This window comes from Dermacentor albipictus, chromosome 9 (genome assembly GCF_038994185.2).
Source record: "Dermacentor albipictus isolate Rhodes 1998 colony chromosome 9, USDA_Dalb.pri_finalv2, whole genome shotgun sequence".
Classification (NCBI taxonomy): domain Eukaryota; kingdom Metazoa; phylum Arthropoda; class Arachnida; order Ixodida; family Ixodidae; genus Dermacentor; species Dermacentor albipictus.
Genome location: NC_091829.1, coordinates 38610659 through 38635305, shown reverse-complemented (window position 1 = coordinate 38635305; position 24647 = coordinate 38610659). Strand labels below are relative to the sequence as shown.

General features: G+C 46.9%; 1 protein-coding gene across 8 annotated transcripts in view; it reads right to left on the bottom strand.

The window, feature by feature from the left end:
* The window catches only part of Cpes (Ceramide phosphoethanolamine synthase), a 74980-nt gene that overhangs the window by 24621 nt on the left and 25712 nt on the right, over positions 1 to 24647 (bottom strand). The window contains exons 1-2 of one of the 8 annotated variants that reach the window (XM_065449934.2): positions 13992 to 14172; positions 13267 to 13282 (exon numbers count right to left, since the gene is read on the bottom strand). The exons of 4 other annotated variants lie outside the window; for them this stretch is intronic. The gene's annotated coding sequence lies outside the window, so the exon portion shown is untranslated. Of the gene's footprint in view, positions 1 to 10326; positions 10432 to 13266; positions 13288 to 13991; positions 14173 to 24647 lie in introns of those variants that run through there. 3 more of the 8 variants (XM_065449932.2, XM_065449935.1, XM_065449931.1) reach the window with 3 other exon arrangements.

The following is a 24647-nucleotide window of genomic DNA, read 5'->3' as shown; positions in this document are numbered from 1 at the left end:
ATGTTGGTTCAACGCGCCCGTGCTGAAGCAGCGTCGGTGCATGGAAAACACCCTCAATGGTGCAAATTAGTCTATGGCACTTACATCTGTAAAGGGTGTGAGTTGTACACCGACTTGCATTCTTAAGGGTGCAAGTCGGTTTACAGCATATATACGCGCTTTTCGTCGTAGAAATTTGAGTATTACGCCATTGGCTTTAGTGATTGAGATTGGATGGTTTGGCCACGCGATGGAAACAGCTATACACTGACAAGGAAGGCAATGATTGTCAGCCACTGATGTGGCGAGATGAAATGCGATCGACGGAGTGGTGCCAATCCGATTTAGAGACGGCTCGAATACCAATCCCTCCGGTGAGCAAGGTTGTCTTAGTACCCGCGGGCGGACAACGGACAAATCCACCGCTGAAAGCGTCCTGACAACTATAGACAGCGTAAAACTACGGTGCGCACTGGTACGTTGAGAACTGTATGGCGACTGCGTGGAAAGAAGAACACAAGGACGAGCGCTTTGTGCGTGTGATCTATGCGACGTTTCCATGTGACATAGCCTTAGTTTTTTCCCATATGTGTGAATTCCCATCTGGTCATACACACGGTCCAGACTAACCAAGAACCATCCACTACAGCGTACTTCTCTATAACCACAAAATAATCTCACGTATCAAATTGACCTTTTCATTTGTCAACGCAGAGCGGTAGTCGCAAAGTGATCATTTTACAAATGTAACAGCTCCAACCACAGCTGACAGTGTGCGTCCCCCCCCCCCCCTCGAACAGATATAAGTGAGGGATAGCACGCGCCAAGCTATATACTATTAAACAAAGATAGCTAACGGCGCTGATCGCATCCGTGCATAGACCCGGCTGTCATCCATCTACCGCATACGCGACGAAGCGTATAGAAAGTCACGGGGAAAAAAGCAAAGCAAAACGACAAAACCATACACAATGAGAATTCACATTCGTGCCTGTCAATCACACGTCAATTTGTAAACAGTTCAGGAAACCGACGTCCCTGATCTTGTCCATGCTCGCTCGCATAAGCGATATGGCTGCCAAGTTACGTCACCACGGCTACACATCGCAAGAGCAAGGCACGATGCGTTGTCGGCTACAAAATTTACGAACCACGGAAGACGGGCAAATGCAACAACTAACTTTACCACGGTCTTAAGCCAGCCAACGTATAATTCATACGAGTATCTTATTTAAACTTCGGCGGACAAACATCATTGTAAATCCGTCCGTTCCTAATAATAAACGTGCCTTCCGTGATAACTGACGGTTTTACTGGGCAGCGTCACAGTACACAAACATTTGTGGCCGACTGAGCACAAAGCTAAAGCTTTCCATATTGCGGTAACGAAAATTCGTGCGAGTCGCACGAAGATCCCAGCGTTACAATGATGTTTGCCGATTTTTAGTCACACTTGTCACGGTCCACAAAAGTTTGCCCTCGACTGTGCGCCAGGCCAAAGCACCTAATATTGCGCGGAAGTCCCCAGCTTTATTGCAACGGCCGCACGACGTCATTATATGTGACGTCGCCCAGTTTCCGCGCCCTTTTCCGTACGTTCGGGCGCATCTTTCGGAGGAAAGGTCAAAACTAAACTGAGTCGTCTATTCCTGACGCCAACTAATTACTCAGAAAAAATTCATTTGATGATCAAAATATATGTAACCGAAACAATCCGTGACAACCGCCTTCTACTTTCGCGCCCTTTTATGCCGTGCCAACGCTACAGCTGCTCTTCGCTTTCCAACGTGACATCGACTTCTGCCGTTCACTGACGAGACGTGCGGTACATGGTGGCGAAAAAAGAAAAGAAAGAAGTTCGACTTCGGTAGCACGTGTCAACTTAGCCAACCACGAAGCGGGAAACGAAGTGTTACAAAATGCGACTTGGCCTATACTTCGGTTAATCGGTTTTCTTCTTCCGCCCCCGGTTAGTCACTATAGGTTACGCCTCAGGTGTGTTACCAAATATTCTTCCCAATTACCGACCAGGGCGCATACGATGCGCTGCGTGCACATCGGATGAAAGCCCGGCGACGTTATATAGCTGCGGGTAAGGTGAACCTCATCCGCTGTCTAGGCTCGGGCACGAGAAAAAGTTAACCGTATACCCGCGCATATGCATGCGCAGCCATCATGTCTAACAAAAACACCTGCCGTTCGTTTTTTTTTTTTTTCGTTGAACATTACGTAACTCCGGTAGCCTGTACACGAGGATCGGGTTTACCGTTGTTTGCGCGCCGTTGCAATCGTGGGTTTTGTGTATGGGGTGTCCTAGCTAACGTTACGTAAGCTAATTAGCTAAAAAGAGAAAAAAAAAGAAATGAAGAAAACGTGGTGCAAGATGCGATCTTAAGACCTACGGACCTCGGAATCTTGGACCAGCTGCAAGCAACATGGGCTATTGGTCCAACTATTTTTGTACACATTCCTTGACTTGTTTAAATAAAGCTCACTTTTTGATTGATTGATTGATTGATTGATTGATTGATTGGATTACGGTGTTTGGTCGCCAGAAGCATCACGACCAAACACCGTAGGTCTTAAGATCGTATCTTGCACCACGTACTCTTTTTTTTAATCTTTATTTTTTTCGGTTGAACAGCTTGGCTAACGTTAGTGGGACACACGGTATAAACACGGCGAGTACGTGTAATTTCAGTTTACACCCATAATGTAATGTAATTTACACCCATAAGGGTATTTCTTTTTCTCGTCGCACTGGTAACGCCCTCACAGTTAGGGTCTTACAAAAAAATTTATAGAGGACGACAACGGAGCTCTAAGCTAGACGTGCGATGACAAAAGACGTGCTTGAGAACTACGTAATCATTCTGACAGCCTTGGGCGCACAGAAATAGCCGACAAGAGAGTTTCGTATCTCTCCCTGCGAAGTTCTCCTGTCAGATATTTCTGTGCACCCAAGGCTCTCAGAATGATCATACACAGCTTTCAACCACGTCTTTTTTCATCGCAAGTCTAGTTCAGACCTCCGTCGTTGTCCTCTATAAAATTTTTGTAAGACCCTAACGGTAAGGGTGTTACCAGTGCGACAAGGAAAAAAACACCCTTAGTGGGGTAAACATTTTTACAGTGTACGTGCGAAAACCACGATCCGATTGTGAGGTGCGCCTAGTACAGTGAGGGGAACGGTGCTCCGGAATAACTATGAGTGTCTGTGGTTCTTTAACGTGGATTTAAATCTAAAGAACACGAGCGTTCTCGCATTTCGCCAACATCGAAGTGCGACCGCCTCGGCCGGGAGCGAACCCGCGTCCTCGAGCTCAGTGTATCGCACAACGCATACCGCGGCAGGTGAGTATAGCTGCACTGATACAAATTAGCCCCTACGATTAGTTTAAACCAGCTCTAACGATTGCAGCGTCGCTAATATTTTTTTAGCAAGAACAGTATGTGACTACACGACGTATAGGAGAAGCAGCCTTTGGTTGATTACAGTTTACGCCCCAGTGCTGCTAACTATACGAGGGACGATGCAAAGGGGATGGCACTGGATTTTTCTTATTATCATCACCAACAACATAATTTTACCCTTAAGGCCTCTTTGCAGGACATTACATAAGGCAGGGACGAGAAATAACAAGGACATGTCATATAACGAATGCAATGATAAACAGAACGGCAGCCGTTTTTCAAACAAATATGTATAAATCGAGTACAACAAAGAAAAAAAAAATTCAATCGTTAATATTGGGTATAGCAATAGAAGTAGAGCAAACTTAAAGCGAACAAACCGTCGATGCATGGAGGAAGATGAACAAAATAGGAACGAAAGGTAGAAATATGTACAACGAAAACAATGACTAACAGCAATTAACATACTGATAGTCAACCTGCAATGAAATACAAAGCGCGCACAAAAAAGTACAAAATTACAATCGTTGTTTTCTTATCAGAGATTGTACATCTATAACAGTAGTAACAAATATAGAAATGAAGCGTACGAGACTTTACTCAAACCGTGCCTCACATAAAGGCTCAAACGAAAAAGTGCAACAATAATTTTTTTGAGAATTTGGGGTTCGTTAACGCGAACCTAAGCACATGCACATCCGCACCTTCTTTCCTTCTTTCTTCGTTCTGTCCCCGCCAGTATGAAACGTCAAGCGAGGGATCGGACCGGCGACCTCGTGCCTCAATTTTGTTTGTCGGACCCCATAACACAGTGAATTAATACATCGCGAATAACAAAGCTACAAAGCTCGTGCGTACGCGTTGAAAAGCAACGTTATTTGTCGCGCACAACGCGAGACTGCAGGACAACTGGCCTTGTGACGTCACAAATGGGAGCGTGCCGCGCGATCGAACACAATGGGAACGACGCGAGAAAACAAACAGCCTAGAAAAAGAAGAAAGAAAAAAAAAGGCGGACAGGCTGCCGAGCGGTGACCGTCGCTGTTGCATGCTGTGACACGCGTCGAATGTCACGGCCTGATACGCACGTACACTATAGGGACAGCTCGAGCGAGATCTACGAAAGACGGCGACGCTCCAATAAAGTTGTCACGGTGCCCCCCACGCATACAGACCACACTCGCGTGTCATCAACAACGTCTGCGCCCGCCGGTGGTGCATACATTTAAGTGGAACATGGTGGACCGAACGTGCTCAAGCGTTGGGGGCTGGCCAAAACAAGTACGCAGTTGATTTATTTCGGAGAAAACATTGACGGGGGAGTGGAGAACAAGTATCCCAGAACACAGGGCGTTTTAACTAAAGGTACGCAGAATAGGGGAAAATGAGGAATCGCGTTTGTTGCGATAACGTATGAAAGCTGTTAAGCACGCATGCTGGTTCACCTGCCGTCGCGGCTGTTGTTGAGCTTTTATTTATGGTTATCCCGAATAAAATTGTTAGAATACTCAGACGAGTTTCTTTTTGGGCTATCTAGCCACTCCGCCAAAAATGTAGGCCGATTCCGAAGGTAGTGCAGTCTAAAAAGGTTGGCCGTTCTCGTGGGCCCGTGCCAGTGGATATGTGCCACTTTTTCGGTGAACATCTCCGACGCCCACTTCCGTCACTGGGTACACGCGCGAACTTCGCGGCGGCGCCGCCAGAAGGCGCAGCTTCTCCAGAGAGAAGCGTGGGAGAGGAGCACAGCACTCCTCGCACATGACGCGTTTCGGCTATTCGCGCACTTGGATAGTCGTCGTAGATGAGTTACGCTCGAATTAGTCTTTTTTTGTTGTTGTTGTTGCGGCGACCACCAGGCCTTGACCACTTTCGTGTGTGGCAGAAGGGGTATACGCTGAAATGGGAAGATAGGCAGTGCAAACGAAACCAAGAAAACACAATACACGCAAAGAACACAACGCGTAACACCACGACCGAACGCCAAGTAAACCAAAACATAATAAAGTGCCCATGTGTTGAGCCGACTGAGACTGTTGGAGAAGGTTACAAGCTAATAATGCGGTAAAGTACGCTGCGGCTAATTCTCTACGAATTAAAAAAAAAAGAAAACTGAAATACGCATGCAGGTGTCTGGACCAAAAAAGAAAAAAAAGAAAAATACATCTTAAAGAAGCAACACACACACGGTAACGAGCGCCACCATGCGCTACGCTTCCAAGTCTGTACCACGCAACAACCGTTATCTTCAGCGAGATATTGCTCAGGCCTGAGCGGAAGATGTGTGAGACGTCAGAACGAATGCTCTCTGCCTCGAAGTCTTCCTAGGTCGCTGCGCATTGCCGTGTGCGCAGTGTCATCTTGAGTGGCATGAACATATTGTCGAAACATAGCCAGCAACTATAGCGTAAGATGTTATTGAAGCATTTTATGCCAGAAGGAAGTAATTGCACCAATACACCGTCCATCGCTCTAACAAAGAACTTGAGCATTTTGACAACGCAATTTGAGCACCGCGAACCCAATCGTTCGGGCTTGCCAATAAAATTACTTCAGAGACAGCGCATATGCCATGGTTTTCTTTCCTTCCTTCCTTCCTTCGTTTGCGCAGCGCCGCCATTTGTGCCGTTAAGAACGGACAGGGCTACAGACGGACAGACACACGGGCTGAAGCCGATGGCTCAGAAATAATTCCCACATACTTCGGCATTTCCCGGTAGTATAAGCTGTTCCTCCCAAGTTGTAAAAAAAAAAAACGGAAATAAGAAAGACGTTCAGCCTCCCTTGAAATAACATTTGAATGATAAAGAATGCCTTATCGTCCAACATACACGTGGCGGCCGGCAAGATTTTGCTCCCGTAAATAACGAGAGAACAATGCGGGAAAACACTCGACTCCGGATCCCACTCTAGGATAACGCCTCCGATAAAGAAAGCCGCCCTCCCCCCCCCTCCCCCCCCTCTCCCGCTGCAACGTTCGCGACGTCGGACGACGTTGCTCATCGCAACGAGCCGCCAAAAATTGAAACGCTATACATATCCGTCAAATGTCGACACAGCCCCGCTGCATTCTAGGCGCGAATTCTGGACCGCCGATGGAATGATTGGCATGGGTTGCGTCACAAGATGCATTGACAGCGGCCCATAACTCTAACGTTTGCTCGGAGTCGCGTAAATATACCCGCTACCGTCTGTCATCGTCGTAACCTGTTGTTATTAGGAAAACAGCACGACAAAGCTGCTTCGCGGGAAGAGATTACACGCACACAGGGCAACAATGAAAAGAACAGGTAATAGGCGCTGAGGGACAAAACCGAGAAAAACATATGGCCCACAAGGAAATAAGACACGATAGTATCTAACACACAAGCGACTGTCAAAGAAATAGAAACGTATACATCGGTTCAACGAATGCAAACTGAACCAGAATTTGTGAGAAAACCGCATTTGCATGCGCTGTTGAAAAAAAAAAAACTGCATGTATACAGCGACTGTAAGCGATCTGCATTGCGATTACTGCGAAACTGCCAATGCTGGTGCCTGTACCCATGTCAAGACACCGGTATTACATCGGCCTTCGCACGATGAAAATAAAGTTTGTTATTGTATTTTTAAAAATCTTTTTTTTTTTTTGCTGGTTGCCCCAACGGGTTCGACAACAACATTTCTAGAGTAATCGAACATCGCACTAACACCTTTTTTATTGTCACCAGTTCCGTTCCGCCGGATATTGCCGAGCGAGCAACGAGCGGCGACATTGTCACAGGAGCGGTGAAGACTCGAGCGGATTTCAAACGCATCCGTCTACATAATAATAATAATAATATTTGGGGTTTTACGTGCCAAAACCACTTTCTGATTATGAGCCACGCCGTAGTGGAGGACTCCGGAAATTTTGACCACCTGGGGTTCTTTAACGTGCACCTAAATCTAAGCACACGGGTGTGTCCGTCTACATAAGCAGAGGCTAAGGGCTGATTTACGCTCGAGCCGCCCATCGCCGCAAGCCGCACCGCACGGGTGCGGTCGCGCGAAAGATTGCACGTATCAAACACTTGCGCACAAATTTCGGTTTACAATGTGTAAGGTATGCACTGTGCACACAGTGTAAATGGTCATTTGTGCACAATTGCTGGATACGTGCAATTTCTCGCGCGACCGCAGGCGTGCGGTGCGGCTTGCGGCGATATGGGCGGCTCGAGCGTAAATCGGCCCAAAGGCCAGCCCGTTAAGGAGGAAGGAAAATGCTAAACGCGGCTCCGACGCTCCGTGAAAAGTAGCGCAGCTGTCGGTGACGTAATGGACGCGTTGATCGCGCGAATTACCGCACCTGCGGAGAAGCCAATTACGCTTTCAGCGATCGCTGTGCTGCTCCCCGCTTAACGGCTCGTTACGAAACTCGCGCTAAATACGCGCGACAGGGTTGCCGAGCTTGCTTTTACTTATTTCTTTTTCTTCTTGGAAACGATCCATCACGTTCACGGCATCCGAACATGCACTGTCCGTGCAGTCCGCAAGCTAGTAACATATTACCGCGTAGAAGAGAGAGAGAGAGCAAGCGAGAGAGAGAGAGAGAGAGAGAGAGAGAGAGAGGAGCTCTTTAGTGAAGAGCAGAGACATTTGACAGGGCCATGTTTAACCCTGCAATGCCCAAAGTTATTTCAACATCAAGAAAATTTAAACAACTTGTTCAGCTTTATTCTTCGCCATGGAGAGCAGATTTGTGCGAAAAAAATATACATAAATAAACGGAGTAAAGACCTAATTGGTATAACTAGTACATAATTCATTTGTAGTTGAGCATCTACATAATTCAAAACTGAAACTTCGCTCCAGAATAAAATGGCTACTATAGGCTACGATATAGGTTTCCCGTAGTTCAATAGGGAATTGTGGTGTCAAACTCAGAGTGGCATAAATGGTACGTTGGGCACTACAGGGTAAACCGCCAACATGCTGTTATTAATGTGGCAAGAAATAAGAAGGTGGGAGCGGCAAAGTCTTGTAGAAGCAACAGGGAGGTCGGATGATAAAGAGAAACATATGAGAGTCAGAGGAGATAAATAAAAAATGATCTTGGTGTATTACATTACACGTGAGACGACAACAATAAAAGTGATCTGCAACGGATCTGCAATGATCAGACAAAAGCGAGCGTAACTAGCGCTTCTAACCCTCCCTGGCTGCTCAGTGGCCATGGTGTCGGGTCGCTAAGCACGAGGTCGCGGGGATCGAATCCCGGCCACGGCGGCCGCATTTCGATGGGGGCGAAACGCGAAAACAGATGCGGGCGTTAAATAACCCCAGGTGGCCCCATTTTCCAGAGTCCCCCACTACGGCGTGCCCCATAACCAGATCGTGGTTTTGGCACATAGACCCCCTCCCCACCCCCATTTTTTTTTTACTAAACGCTTCTAACGCAATCAAATGGTCACGTAAGCCAATGCAACGAAGACAAGCGCAACGCAGCACCCTACGGCCCGCCCCGACGCGGCCCAACTCAAGCATAGCCGCGTGCAGGGACGAGGATAAAAGAACGCGAAAGCAGGTATAGTTAAGGAGAAACGAATCGAACGTCGATTTTAGAGTCGGATGGCGGAAGAAAGTATGGGCAGAAACAGCTCTCCGTCTGACCGCTCTAAATGTCTAGTTTGATTCAATGAATGCATTAAAGTTTCAAAAAAAGTTGCACCTGGTCTGTGAGGGACACACCTCTGCGGCAGCGAGGGGTGTTGTCCGAATTAACGATTGCCCGGGCTTGATTTGTCGAAACCGTGCTCAGAGATCGCATTTGCATGCGATGTATGAGCCCACATCCCTGTATCATGTTTCATTCTACAAGTTAAGAGAAACCGTTCATCTTCGTCTGTATGTACTGGCTTCATAAGCTTGCCAAAGCTTGGGCACTTCGATTCCTTTGTATTTTTCTCGTTCTACGCGTATCATTCGTTGTGTTATTTACCAATAGAAACCGAATTACAAATAAGACTGGTCTAGATTCGCCACGAACAAACCTCTAATAATAAAAAAAAACTCATCGAATTCATGGGTAGATGTTTAATAAACGAACCTTCTAGAGAAAGTATAGTCACCACTCGAGTTTATGAAATGCAGTTTCAATTAATATACATGCTATTTGCATTGTCAACAAACAGGTCCGCCAAAACTCTGACTGTAAGAAACAGCGATTCTGCCTTCAAGTCAATTTCAACGCAGAAGTTATTCCTGGCATCAGCAACAGTGTAAATAGAATTATTGTTCCGGTAACCACCCCAAGGCCGAGGCTAAGCTCGACTAAAATTAAGTTGGCGCGCGGCCATTTTGTCCCGATTCAGCGGTCTAACACTTCGCCGCACACAAAAGCATCTACGAGATAAGTTCCTAACACAATAATCATCACGGATACGAATTTACTTAATGCAGTGTGCTGGAAAGCGGTAACTATACAGATGCAATGATATTTCTTTCACGTGAAATTGCTAGCAAAAAAAGAAGAAAAAAAAAGAAACCAAACATCTTTATGAATACTGACGCGCAAGAAACGGGACGTTGTCTTCAGGCTTCCCTTGTTCTTTTATCTTTCTTAACTACATCACTGATATGAACTACACAACGCACGCTCGCACCAAATAAAAATAGCGACGCGCAATATTAACCGATTACATTGGTCACAGAAGCAACTACTGCCTCTTGTATTTCGTATAGCAGTCAAAGCAATATCGATTCGGCATGCTCATGAGAGTACTACCCTTACTGCCTTGTCAGAACTTCGATTCCTAGAAAAGAGGTGTGCAAAACTGCGGGGCCTCAGAAGCGGACGGCAAGTAAGGGGGGGAGAGGGGGGTGCACTCGAGAATGGAGAAAACGCAAGCGACGAATCGACAATAAGAATTACGGCGAACTTCAGCGACGAAAATATTGGTTTCGGTTACGTACGAGTAAGGCTCTGCCAGTCGTCGCTCGAGCGTACAATACTCTTCCCAGCAGCCACTGCGCGATGAAGAAACAGTCACTGGCTGCGCACTGCGGAGAAGCAGCTCTACCGTTCCAACGCCACTCCTTCGAACCTCAAGCGCTCTTCTAAAAAAAACCAAGTGAGGAAGAAAGCCAGCCAAGCCTCGAGTACTGCTTAGTCGACGCGGGATCGCACCACTTGGTCACGCAACAAAGCAAAAAGATTACCAATAAAGAAGAGCGAACACATCAGTCGAGCCACTTTTGTTGGTCACGTGGCTCCCCCCCCCCCCCCCCTATCAGCAACGGGCGTGCCGGCTACGAGATAAGGCGCGGCTTATCAAACGCGGAAAAAAAATCGCGCGTCGCGTGACAAAAGCAGGTATCGTCGGCAGATGCCCAGCTGCAGGAAATAACGGGCAGAGCAGCGTGCTTGCCCACACAGATAACGCGCGCCGCGGGTGGGATAAGCGTATGCAAACACGTCTCTCCCATAAGTAATTCCGCGTGCCTCTTTCGCGCCTCTCCTTATCTGCCTCGCCTCATCTGACTCACGCACTTCACATCGAGAGCTAGAACGATTGGGCGGGGAAGGTTAATGTTTACACGGCATTTTCGATAAGGGGTAAAGATATAGCGCCACGCGCGCAGACGGCTTGCAGTGATATGAGGCAAGCACACGACTGGCGAATCTCTCGCTACCGTTAGAGGAAGAGCTAAGCTTGGTGCTGTCTCAAAGGCTCCTCTAATCGATGCTCCGTTCCGGCTCCAAGAAATAGATGGATGATATGATTATTCACTTCGGCGGCAGGTACAGGGCCACAAGGTTAGCGACCTTGCTGCATGCACCGTCTTTGGTGGTGGGAGACCATCGAATAAGTGATGGAGTTCAACATTCCAAACACGTCCCAACGTGCGGTAGGCGGTGTTCAAATCCACACACTGGGCCTCTTCGATGTGTCGTCCCGGTCTATCCGGAACTGCCCCGAGACGCTGCATATACTCAACGTTCGTTGGCTAAAAGCACCGCCTTGAACATGTTTTGTTGGATGTGTCACTGAGTTACGCAGTGTGAAGGCTGACCGTGTCACGGCAAAGTCAGTGGCCTTTGGAATTAGGGATAGTATATCGAAAACGTAAACGTCTCCGGCAAAAAAGTGCTACTTTCCCGCCCCCTATGGGTGCACGTGTAAATGGAGCCCCCGGTGGTCGGGAAATAATCCAGAGCCTCAAACTACATCCGGCGCCTTTCATATAAGTGACGTTCAAAACATGGCGTCAGTGACGTGTTTCAGAATCTGCAATGTATTCCGGTGTATGCAGCCAGCAAAAGCACGGCCTTCCGAGATCCAAACGTGCCTGGCAGCGAAACCTATAACCACGAAACCACAGAACAGCGTTAATCAAGTGCGGTCGTTACTTCATCCGATGGCCGGCGCAACAATCATCTTTCTGCACCCTATACACTCTAAAAATAGTTGCACCCTTTGGGGTGTATATTTGCCACGGAACAATAATCGTCATCTGTCTTGCCCGCATTTCCTTTATTTAACTCTGCGAGCCCGGTACTTCCCAGTAACGAACGGCATGCGCGTCATCAGCATGACACAGCATTCCCGACAGGAAAGTATCGAGCGCAGCGTTTTCAAGAAAGGAAACGCAAGCAAAACAGATGACGATTATTGTTTCGTGGCAAATATACACCCCAAAGGGTGCAACCGTTTTTAGAGTGCAGCGGGACCGTCGTGTCTTGCATAGAGTATCTTTCACACCGGATGTGAAATGTTGACGTGTAACGGTCTTTAAAATCGGTCAGAGGGTGCCGCTTGCTGTATAATCCCGTGTGTAACGAAAACTAGCTTATATCGTCCTATATCGACGCTTATATCTTTTCATCCGTACTACCCCCGCGCCTTATTTTTGGTATCGTTGTGTAGAGGAGCGAAGTCAGTACTCCAACATGCATGTGTTGCGTCTACAGATGACGCTGGTGTCACGTCATCACGCAATCGGAGCTAAATTTAGCCTATCGCTCTCGGCGTTCACACAGAGGCGCAGCTTGGCCGTACGTTTGTTGAGATCCGAGCGGGAGTGGTCGAGTTTGAGAGAGGCTGCAGCCATAGTACAGTTACAATGCATCGAATTCAAACCACTGCTAATACGCAGTTACCAGGACTAGAAGAGTGCAAATGGTTGCAGAGACGATGCGCCCCTGCTTGCGGATGGGTGCGGATGGGTGTCGGTGCCGTAATAAGTATATCTGCTGAATTCTAGGCAAGCACAAGCGTTATAAAAAAACTGTGGAACACGCAGTAAAAAAATATTTAAAAAGAATAATAGAACCGATGGCAACTCGGAAGCGGTGTCCTAACCTCGTAGCACATACGTACATTGGGGAAGGTTGCGGAAGCAACATACTGACACGCGTATGTTTTCGCCGTCTAACAAATGTTAAGCCTAGTCGCTCGGCGCAAGACGCGCCTGCATGTATCAGAGTATTAGGGATTGCTGTTGCGGATTAATCTATCTGTTGTCTCGTGTTCTCGCTGAACCTTTCGTAAACGGATTGCACGCACGACGCTAATAGTGGTTGTGTATATTCTCCAACTGCAAGATACCACTCGCAGTCGCACTGATGGCGTTTCCGGTATTGAAGAAGTGCTAATTTACCGGTCGTAAAACTAATTATCCGGCCACGTGTTCGGCCCAGGGGCAACGGTGGGTCTATTTCCGAGTGCAGAGAGAAAAAAGGAAGTTTAATTCGAAGAAAGGCAGAGAAGTAAATTTGACCTACATTCCTCTAGCCAGCGACTCCGCTCTGGTCTGGGGGAAGCGGAATACAGAATGAAATAGGAACAAAATGGGTGACGATGATGACAGGAGGAGGAGGAGTCAAAACACAAAACGGGCAACTCTACTTACAACCCAGTATCCAGGCCTGTACTTCAAAAAAAAAAAGAAAAAGAAAGAAAAAAGAAGAAGAAATTAAGCGAGGCTTGGATGGCTTGAAAGCTAGATCTGAAAACTATGTCTGCACAGTCACGCCAAACGCACAATTTAACGTCCTCCGACAACAGCTGACTTTAGAGACACTTGCAGTGTACAGGTTAGTGGGAAACAATATTTATAGCAGGCCTGTACGGCGCTACTTAGATGTCGAAGACCAACTATAGCCATTCTGCAAAGCATTCTCGCGGGTATGTTTGCGTGCCAATTAACCCTGTAATATACCACATCTAGGGGAATGAGGACAGCTTGTTCATCTCCAATTCTGGCCACGGAGAGTACATTTCCACATGAATGCAGTTAAACGTTATCTGAGGTAAAGCTCAACCGGTATGATACTGAGTTATTTAGTGAATGGTTCGCGGAACAATCCACAACCGAAAGCTCGCCCCAGAGTAACAAAAATGCTACTGGCTACGCGTTAAGTTTACCACGTTTAAACCGTCATTTCGAGACGTAAAACGCGGCGTAGCATATGTGACAGGTAAGGCGCTTTAACGACACCGTGAATGAATACGCCAAGGCCGATGCCGAATCGGGGGCCGAAAATAATAGCGGGCTCCCAAGAAATAAAACAAAAGGAGAAATAAAGAGGAACAAGCGAAAGACGTGCGTTTCAAGAGAGTAACAGAAACACCCACACTGCTTTCGATGGCTGCTGAGAAACAACCTTTGCGTTTGCCTCGGACAGGAATAGAAGGAACAGCGCAGGCACCCGGTTACACGCCCTTTCTCGGCGGCACACAAAAGGCAAAAACAAACGACCTCGACCCTGGAGAAACCGTTTTCCAGACTCGCAGAGGCACGACGGTTTACAGAACGGTGCTCCAGAGACGGCGCTAACTAGGTTAGCGCGCAAACAGACGATACGCGAATATCTTCTAAGGTTGAGAGAGAGAGAGAGAGAGAACTGGATGTCTGCGGTCGCCACCTGGCTCAAGTCGTTACGCCACTTCCCTTTCACACCCTTCCTCCCCCCTGCACTCTGAACCCTCGCTTATTTCCTGTCGGGGCTTAGCTTTAACGTTTGCTTCCAACGTGGTTCGGCACAGCTGTGGCCTGGCTCCAGAGGTCCGGGCTTGTTTTGCTGCTCGGACGGCGGGCAGCAACGAGTGTACGCTCTTCACGTACGGTTGCGCTCAACGTGAGCTGCGACACGGCGCCCGTGGTCGAAGAAGACTTCACGGCGGCACCGGCAAACGAAAAAAATGTTTAGCTGTTTACCAAAAAATGATACGAAACAAAAAAAATTGATTCTATAATAAATGCCAGTAATTGGAAGGGCGTTCTCAATTTTTCGCGTGTCGGCACCGCCCGTGAAGTCTTGGGGTTCCTTCGGCCACGGGCATCGTGTTGCAGCTTGTACCGAAGGCGACTGTACTTGCGGTCACATTGGTCGCTACAAACGCATTCATACACTCCGCCTTGCCGTAACGGCGCGGTAGGCTAAGTATGACTTATCTGGGCAGTCTAGCGGCATCTAGAGACATCTTACTATCCGATCTGTTGAAAGCCCGTGGTCTTGCGGCTTCTGTCAGCATTTTTACGCGCATCCTTCCTAAAAACAACCAGTTTGGAACTGTTAGATACGGGACCTTCTCCTGAGCCTCCTTCGAGTTCACCAGACCACATCGAATCGCGTCACCGCTAATTAAGGAGCGCAGAAGCACATCCACCACGTTCCCGAGGCGCGGCACGTGCAAACAAGTTGGCGTCCCCCACCTCGTGCGCCGCAGGTGGAGCTATTCACTGCTTGACTCTTCCGGAAAGTGTAGCGGGAGCCTGGCACGGTTCCAGGTAACGTGAGTCCCGAGGCAAGACGGCTGTAATGCACCGTGGAGCCCTGGCAGCAATCCCCCCATCCGCCTTTGTGAAGGCAGTTGCAAGCCAGGAAGGCAATACCGCAGAGAGAAGTAAGCCCTCGGACAATTGGGCCTATATAAGGAGCGACCCTCTGCGCCGGGTGTGACACAATCGCACGGGCGCCTACCATTGGCCGAAAATGACGCCACCTGAGCGGGCTCGCCGATAGGCCGAACGTGACGTGACTTCGAGACACCGAAAGGGTTAAAAGCCAGAGACCGGGAGCAGCAAGGGAGCATTCCTTCATTGAACTCTTTCGAGCTTCTTGCCACGGGCCGCAGCGTCCGAGTTGCTGCCGGCCTGCAATGACTTTATGACTGTTAATTTCTTTGTACTCTCACTGTAAATAATGTAAATAAACCTCCAGTTTTTATCCCGACGTCCTCCTCAACCTCGGCCAACTCCCGCAGCCAATGGCAAGGTCCAAGAATCTGGGGGGCAGCAATTGGGATTATCCTCCAGATCCAACAGAACTCTATGTATACTAGAATTAATTAAACTGAAGGAAATGGACGACGTCTGTGTGCGCACAGTGTGTATTACATATTCTTTCTACACTATAAACGGATGAGTCCCTGAAGAAGGGAAATCCTTGAAGTCTGCCGACAATTTACACAGCATCGGAGTTCATAATTATAATGTAGTACAGAGGCTACAGCGATGTCCGTCTGCTCGACATGGGACGGAACTATGGGGGCGGAATGCCTTTTCGGCAGTGTTTAGATACCGTGAAGCATGCTATAACCACGCACAATTATTCTTTCTTTCTTTCTTTTACAGCGAAACTGTTAGCCTCTAGTTGGTCGGGATTTCTCGGTCAGCGCTCAGCCCAAGAAGGAAAAAAAAAAAACAGTACCGCCAATATACGGCAGCTGGAAAAGGGCTTTGGGTTTGAGTTATCACGTTTTCTCATATATTCAAATTACAATCCGATGCTATCATGTATGCGGATTGTGTATAAGTTTCACTTTGCGAATTTTCTGACACAATTTACCTTGAAAAATTCATTTAGTTCAATAAGGCACTTGCGCTTGGCGGATGGCATAGAATAATAAGGACTCGTGCTGCACTTCCGCACATGTGCGTGCGTGGGCGCGCGACGTATATGCGTCGCTCGTGGTGCTGCTGCTTGTGCAACGTCGGCAGAAGTAGAGTAGTTTGCGGGGCAAACTAGTTTGCAAACTAGTAAAGTAGTTTGTTGGGCTGGGCAGAAGCTTCGCTGCGCATCCACTTTCACAGGGTGGAATGGAGGCGGATTATTTTTTCTTTCTTCCTTCCTTTCTCTCTTTCTTTTTTTTTGCCCGCAGGTCTCAACCCCTCAGCCGAGAGTGGCCGATCTAAGCGATAGCGGGAGCATATATAGCTTCATGCAAACCAATGAGATGGGGCAAGAAACAACATCGATACTGCATTTTTCATTTTACTCTTGTTTCAAGGTTAAAATCACCGTGCACACATCGAAACGATGGGAAAATAAAAGGCAAGAAAAGTAGTAGGTATTTCACTTCTTTCTCTGCTATTATACGTAAAAGAGTGACTATATATGTGCAAGAGCAGCTCCATAGACGTATGCTCCACTGAGCAAAATAACTTGCGGACGAGGAATTCCGCGACAAAGCCGATTTTACTTTCCGCCTATATGAAAGCAACTCTAAATTGAGGACCGCAGTCCAAACATGGCGTCGCGGACTTTCCAGTGCACTCGTCAATTACAGTTTGCGCGTCTGAGTTAAGAAAATTTTTGAAATCAAATTTTTGTTGCAAGAGCAATTATATGGACTCCAAGCGAATTTTCGCCGTCGTCGTCGCCGTGAGGTTCCGCATATATTTAATTCAATTCAATTCAATTATTTATTCAACATCGTCATGAGGATGTTGGGTGCATCGACAAAAAGCCAGAAGAAAGGCTTGACAGAGGTCGATGCACCCTACAATGACTTGGCAACAGTATCGCAGTGTATCATACAGCATGTGTAAGCAACACTAGGTAAATGTACACTTTACGCAATGCCTTGCTGCATTGCATGCGGTATCTGCGGGTTATATTGTCCCACCAACCTAACACTAAAGTTGCTCACGCCGGGTCTTTTACTCTTGACAAAATTATCCCTCAGAATTTCGAGAATGGCAACCCGCAAACAAATGTCACGAATCAAAACACCTAAGGCGCACGCCTTTCCTCTTAAGTCTTCTCAGACTTAAACATTAAAAGCGCGGAATAGCAGATCACAAATCTTAAATTTGTATAACTATATTACCGCGGCTGGGCGCTATCTCCGGGATCGGCCCAGGAAAGAGATTTGAAACAGGGTCGATACGGAAAAGTGGTGGTAAAGTCGCTAAGAAAGACGTTGGTTTTAATTAATAAACATAAATGAAATTGTTCGCTGGCAGGATTTAAACAGAGGACCCCTGGCACAACAGCTGCTCTCTTTTTTAATTTCACCAGCTCACGTTTACTTCATGCTGCCCCTACAGCTACGAGTCTTATACGTTTCGTGTAATATTCTAACATGTTGCTACCGCATTCATTGCTTCGCCTCTACGGCGAAACTGAGATTTTCTTTTTTCGGAGAGCCTGTGGTCCGTAAATTTTTGCAATCAACTGTTATATACCAACATACAATGCGACCAGCCACGCGCTCCGCCCACATCTCCATTTCGGGATCCGGCGGTAAATCATCGCGCGGGCCACAAAATCCGCGCAACAACAACGACAATCCGCTTAACGCAAAGGCGCCTCATAACAGAAGACGGATGGGAAATACGGTCGCCCAAGCCCTCGCACTAAGCACATAGCGACGGTTGGAAACGTATATATATCGTCATTTACAAAACCAAGACGCAGTTTTAACGTCAGCGCGTTCGGAGCGGCCGCTTTTGCGAGGTTGATTTACCACGCAAGCGTGGGAATCGGAACAAACGCATTTCGTTCGCCGCACGCGCGCTTAAAAACACGGCTCCGTTCTGAGAGCTCCATTCATCATACAGGGGACATTAAATGCGCAGTAGTAAATAACAAGTTAAGCGGAGACTGAGAAACCAACATAAGATTCAGTTTAGACGAAGTATTCGTTTTCAAACCTTACTTTCATTAATTGGGCGGGAAAACCTTGGTTTTTACTCGAGGGCAACAATGTGTCAGTGTGGGTATAGTCTTCCAAAAAAACCTTTTCTCGTGCGATATACATGCATATATACGATATATATGGGGACTTGCCCCCAGTTCGGAGCTATTGGAGAGCTTTAGTTTAGGGGACGCAAGCGGCTTGCGTACGCACGAATTAGGGGCGACGGTACTGCGCATGCGCAGACCGTGACGTAGGTGTCTGCGCATGCGCAGTACCACGACCCCTAGTTTCTTGCGTACGCAAGCGGCTTGCGTCCCCTAGTCTAAAGCTCTCTATTGTCGGGCTCACAAAACGCGGGCCCATCCCGAAGGCATGAGTATACGCTAACACGGCGTCTCAAAGCTCTAACTGTCGCGAGGGAAGAGTGCGAGGCACTGACACGTGGCACACTGACACGTGACGCCCGTGCCTGACGTAGACCGACTGCATAGGTACGAGAGAAGCATGCGTGCCTTTCGATCTTGTATACGCTCCTGGGCCTGCACGGCACACGCCAAACACGGACGGTTGCGCACAATGTGTGGTACTGGTGTTAAAAATTAAAATATGGGGCTTTACGCGCCAAAACCACTTTCTGATCATGAGGCACGCCGTATATAGTGGAGGACCCCGGAAATTTCGACCACCTGGGGTTCTTTAACGTGCACCCAAATCTAAGTACACGGGTGTTTTCGCAATTCGCCCCCATCGAAATGCGGCCGCCGTGGCCGGGATTCGATCTCGCGACCTCGTGCTCAGCAGCCCGACACCATAGCCACTGAGCAACCACGGCGGGTCGGTACTGGTGTTAAGACCTGTTCGCCAATGCTTTTTTTTTTTTTGAGAACCGAAGTGCAGAAGGTGCAGACGTATACGTATGTACCTGAATGAGTTCCCAGGCTTTGTTACACGTGCCGAAATCCTAGAAACGTGCAGTGATCAGCGAACAAAAGCTGACGGCTCACCGTATATATGATCTTGTTGCACTTTTCTTTCGAGTTTGCAAGCTCTGTGACATGCGAGGCAATAAAGAAAATAAAAATGGCGATCGTGGCCTAACTATTAGAGCATTGGGCTGCTGTGCTGGAAGGCATTGGTTAGACTCCAGCGTTGGTCACGGATTTCTTCATAGCATCGTAGGCGGACTTCACCCACTTTGGATGCATCTAAACGAAAACCAGAGGCTTGCTGAGCGAGCGTGTCAATGTGCATGAAATCTAATATTTTTCTTCCATAATTCGTTATAAAAAGATTGGTTATTCCTCAAGAAAATGAAAACCAATCTTCCCTCTTTTTCTTATTGTTACATTAATTTACCTTTTATTTTTATTTTTTACCTCAGCCCCGGTTTGTCGGAGTGGCACTAGGAATTCAAAGCATAGTTTCTCGTATTCGGTTTGTTTTGGGAAGCTAAACTAGTCAAAGTAAAGCGAGAACATGAAAAAAATAAATAAATAAAGCGTTCGTTATAACGAGGGTTAACTGCAATCCGAAGCAGCCTGCAATTCAGACTTTACATTGCAAACATTCCATTGCATTCGTCAATTTCGTATCGCCGGTCTGAGTTGCCGGGGGCGCTTTTGGCACAACCCCTGGTCCACTCACTTTCCATTCCAAACGTACGTTCATCAGGCAAGCGACGAACAGAACCGAATAAAATTTGTTGAATTGAAGAAAAAAAATGCTATTGTGGCGACGTAATTTGCATATTCGCTGCACGATTGTCAGACTGTCAATTGCGCACTGAGTTTCGTGTCTGACTTCTGATCTCCCCACTTTCTTTATCGTAAGCTAACGTCGTAGGTATCTATTAACTTCAACAAACATTCGATCGCTTATCACACACGCCCGATTCCAGCTGATTTCGTAGGAGCATCACCCATACTTTTGTTACTTTATATGCAGTTCGCAGGAGATTAGTCTTAATTGCGATAGCAATTACATGGACACTCCAGGCGCATTTCTGCCGTCGCCGTCGCCGTGAGGTTTCGCGTAAAGTCCAAGGGCGACAAAATCGTCTCCGCGAGCCGTATGCTGTATATGTGCGAATAATAATAATATATGGGGTTGTACGTGGCAAAACCACTTTCTGATTATGAGGCACGCCGTAGTGGGGGACTCCGGAAATTTCGACCACCTGGGGTTCATTAACGTGCACCTAAATCTAAGTACACGGATGTTTTCGCATTTCGCCCCCATCGAAATGCGGCCGCCGTGGCCGGGATTCGATCCCGCGACCTCGTGCTCAGCAGCCAAACACCATAGCCACTGAGCAACCGCGGCGGGTGATGTATATGTGCGAGTGAAAGAGTGCAAGTGTGAGCCGGCAATCAGGGTTCAATCTCGCGCGCGTAAGCGAGGAAAGCGGGGAGGAAGCGCACCGTCCTCTGTCGCGCGGAAGGCTCTGGCGGGAGGGCAGGGTGGGTGAGGGCACCTTTGCTATCGGGCCGCTGTATCTTGAAAGCCATCCACGACGGGGACAGAGTCCGCCCGTGCGCTGTGTTCGCGTCGATGCGAGACGCAGTACGATAGTATATTCGCTCGCTGCGGCTGCCGCGGTTCCTCGCTCCAGCGTCTTGACAGCGAGTTTTCGCGGTCATCGAGTGCGATGTGCTTATGCCTGCTTGGGCGCGCGTGACACTATATGCTTGTTAATACAGTGAGTAAGCCCAGTGGCGTAGCTAGGTCGTCTGACACCCGGGGCCCATAGGTCTTCTGTCACACCCCCCCCCGGGTGTAGCCGGCGGAAAGGGTGTCTTCAGACGTATATGACACCCCCCCTCCCCCCACACTGGGCCCTTGCACCCGGGGCCCACGGCCCCCCCCCTCCTATTGCTACGCCACTGAGTAAGCCTAACACAGCCAAGAAAATACTATACTTCCTTCCTATAACTCTCCACTAATTTGCTATCGCAATTGATGCTTCGGCTTTCGGGAGAAACTGCTACTTTTTAAAAGATCAAATTCTAATCTAACTCTAATTAAATCCCTCTAATCAACTGTTTCTTTCCGTTTTAATTTACCGCAACAAAAATTATGGAACAAGCTACCAAGCAGCGCCAGCTCAATAACATATTCTCACACATTCAAGCGAACACTTCGTATACTTGAATTTTAATCACAGCGATGTGCAGGATATCATTGACCATTTAAAGTTTACCTTGCAACTAACTACCGATTAGGCTTCCCTTTTTGCTTTGTGTTAGTTGCTTGCACTTTAATACTGCTTTAATGCTTTACTTATTTCTTCGTTTTATTGTATGACACGTACTTATAAGGTTTTCTAATAAACTACCCCTTTAATTATGCTTTATGCCATTGTTTTGGATGTAATATAGTTTTTTGCTCAATCTTGGGACCGCTCACAAAACACTGACAGGAGCTCTGGGGTCTTGTCTTTATCTAATTTATTTTGTATTTAATTATGATCAGTAAACATTTGATTGATAAGTAAACCAGATGACGCAGACTTCTGGCATTAGAAAATGATTAAGTACCCAAACACGCGTTACGGCAGCATTACTTTGATTTACGCCCGCCAATCCTTTGGGGGAAAAAATGAGAATCTGGAACTTTCACGATGTTACGACATCGAGCCTCATCATCATCATCGTCATCATCATCAGCCTACTTTATGTCCCCTGCAGGACATTGATCCTATAAGCTCTTAAATCTGTAATAAAACAGATCACGATGTTCGGAAAACTGCATTTACACTTATAAGCTGTGCATATTTTTTACGACGCCTATTGCGGTATGTACACACTTAAATGTAGAGCCAGCCACGAAACATTACGGGACGGGATAGTTCCACGACGAATGGGAATTTTTACTCCGTTTATCAGCCATGGCGCTTGTAATTTAATGGACCACTGTGTAGGTCGCGTATAATATAATTAGTGAACGATGAAACTTCAAATTCGCGGCTACGTGAAAGGACTACGTGGAAACCCAGCTTTTCTTTAATGCGTTTGCATTAGGAGTGTCACATGGAAAAAAAAAAAATCTGCGTTTGAAGTGTGGGAAGCCAATGACGCGGTATACATGTATTATAGTGACGGTGGTCTGATCCGGACCACCGTCTCATGCACTTCGCTCCTGAAAAAGGCAGGCCCTAAGTCGAGCTTCTGAAAAACACTTTGCAATGTGGTGAGCGCGGTTTAAATCACGAATCCGTGGCTTCCAAGAGAGGGGCGACGCACGTTATGCTCACGCATTTCCCTCGCATTTACGCCTAAATCAGCACAGAATTCTTTTTTTTCTTGACAGTTTCGTGTCCTGTAAACGTTTTGCGGCCGACTATATATGCCGTTCTCTACGTTCTCTGCATAGGGACGTCATACGCCTTTGTTGCGGAATGGGGCATAATCCGAATAATGTGTATAGCACTTTAGATAGGTTAGGTTAGGTTAGGCTAGGCATTGTTGACATTCAAGGCATGTCGATCTACCCATCGAGGACAATGAGCCGATTGATGATTGATTTATGATACTGACAAGTAATGATAATCATCATTAGGCTGCGAGGGGGCCGAGGGGCATCTTTGCTACACATCTCGCCCGTTCGCTTTTCTTGCTTTCATTTGTTTCTTTTTCGCTGTTTAAAGGCACAACAAAAAGTAGAACAAGATGAGAGGCGCATTAGTAAATTACGCTTCTGCAATACCAAAAATAAAAGCCACTCATCAAAAAAGAAATAGGAAAGACAGACGGTTAGCGACGCTGTTCTGATGTTCGCGCATCATGTGGGCGTGACGTCAAGGATTTTAACGGCTTCTACTCGGGCGACCTATAACTACAGTCGGTTCAACGGGAAAACATATCCATTTATCAGTTATACAGCTGTCTCTTAAAGGAGCCAAGTACTAAACTTAGCAAGTTTTAAGGAATCTTAATGCGCCACAAAAGGCCAAATATGAAAAGACATTTAAGTCCGTGAAGTCTTAATGACTCACCGGAGTTGTTCTATAGGCGTGAAATGTATGTATATACATATACATATATAAAAGAAGAAAAGGAACATTGGCCTTCGCTTTCTCTATCAAAAAGCAACTACTTGCCGAGAAATTAACGAAAATCGAGTTTTGAACGTTTCGAAAGAGCACGTTATATATATATGAACTGATTTGTTGTTTCTCTGTAGTGTGACTTTAGAAAAATTAAAAATTATACTCTGCAGATTCGCGTTCCAAAAACCACGATCCGATTATGATGGTTGCCGAGGTGCCGGACTCAGGATTAACTATTAACTTTCACCACGTGGGGTTCTTTAACCTGCACCTAAATCCAAGTAGTAAAGCCAAGGGCGCAGGAGACCAGGACTCAGGAAGAAGAACACAAACAACAGGACCGGCGCCACTCACAACTAAGTTTATTTTCGCAACAAGCCTGCCTTATGTAGGTTATTCACGCCGAGTCGCGCACAAAACTTTCGAAGTAAAAACCAGCACTCTATCGACCATCATATTGTCTCAATAAAAGATCCTGCGAAATTTCGTGAACATTTGGAACGTCTCATGTTCGCTTGACTTTGTTGTACGACTTCGTATTGTATTCGACTTTGTATTGTTTTGGACTTTGTTTTCCATTGTATTTCCTTGAATTTGTATGTATTTTTTCCAATGTTTAACAGTGTGCCTTTTTTTTCCAATGTACAAACTTATTTGTTTCTCTTACTATGCAGTTCCTTTCTTTGCGTTAATTATTTGTCATTTTTCTGTACCCCCCCCCCCCACCCAATGCTCCTCCGAGCCTGTAGGGTAAACTGAATAAATAAATAAATAAAAACTATAATAAAATACTAACTATTAAAAATAGACTTAGTTCTTCTTCCTGTGTCCTGGTCTTCTGCACCTTGCCTTTACTACTTCAAGCATGAACCAACTAGCCCAAGCAAGAGTATTACCTAAATCCAAATACGCGAACGTTTTTTCGTATTTTTGCCTTCGTAGAAATGCGGCCCCCGTGGCCGCAGGATCGAATTCGCGACCTCGATCTTGGCAGCGCTACCACATAACCATAGCAGAGTCCTTATAGGGCTCTGGCCATATAGCAAGCTACACCGCGGCAGGTGCGGGTGGTTTTTAGTCTTTGTGACTATACAGTCTCGACTACGGTCAGGCAACATACGGACGAGCTTGCCGTGTTGAATAGAGAAATCACGGTTACACCCCCCCCCCCCCCCTCCCACGAGCTAAGAAGCCTTCCGAATAAGAACCCCGTTCTGAATACCCGGAAAACGGCAATAGTAAATCAACGCGCAGATTGGTGCGGTCGTACAAAGACGGCGAATATATATATATATATATATATATATATATATATA